Raw genomic sequence first — 867 nt, forward strand, 5'->3', positions numbered from 1 at the left:
ATGGTCTCGATCTCCTGACCTCGTGATCCGCCCGTCTCGGCCTCCCAAAGTGCTGGGATTACAGGCTTGAGCCACCGCGCCCGGCCCATTTTTTTTTAAGACAGAGTCTTGCTCTGTTGCCCAGGCTGGAGTACAGTGACATGATTACAACTCACTGCAGCCTTGACCTCCTGGGCTCCGGCAATCCTCCTACCTCAGCCTCCTGAGTAGCTGGGACTACAGGCATGTGCCATCACGCCCAGCTAATTTTTATTTTTTGTAGAGATGGGACTCACTATGTTGCCCAGGCTGGTCTCAAACTCCTGAGTACAAGCAATCCTCCTGCCTTGGCCTTCCAAAGTGCTGGGATTGCGGATGTGAGCCACCTTGCCCAGCCCATCTATTCTTTAAGGTGTAAAATAAAGTACAGAGACCTAAACTGACTTCTGCAGGTTCTCTAGAATCCTACTTTAAGCTCCTGGCTGAGATGGGCCTGGACCCCATTCTCTGGACTCCCATCAAGCCACCTTCCTGGAAGCTTCCCACATTTAGTAGTTGAGGGAGCCAGGTTGGACATCTCCAAAGTCAGAGAGAGAGCTCCTGCATGCTCCTCCAGGGAAGACAGTTAGCATCTCCAGCCCCATGCTGTGGTTTTTATTTATTTATCTTTAGATAATGACTATAACTTAATTTTAAATTTTATTTTATGCTTTTTTTTTTGAGATGGAGTCTTGCTCTGTCACCCAGGCTTGAGTGCAGTGGTGAGATCTTGGCTCACTGCAACCTCCATCTCCTGGGCTCAGATGATTCTCCTGCCTTAGCCTCCTAAGTAGCTGGGATTACAGGCATGCACCACCACACCCAGCTAATTTTTGTATTTTTCGTAGA

This window comes from Colobus angolensis, unplaced genomic scaffold (assembly GCF_000951035.1).
Source record: "Colobus angolensis palliatus isolate OR3802 unplaced genomic scaffold, Cang.pa_1.0 Scaffold93, whole genome shotgun sequence".
Taxonomy (NCBI): domain Eukaryota; kingdom Metazoa; phylum Chordata; class Mammalia; order Primates; family Cercopithecidae; genus Colobus; species Colobus angolensis.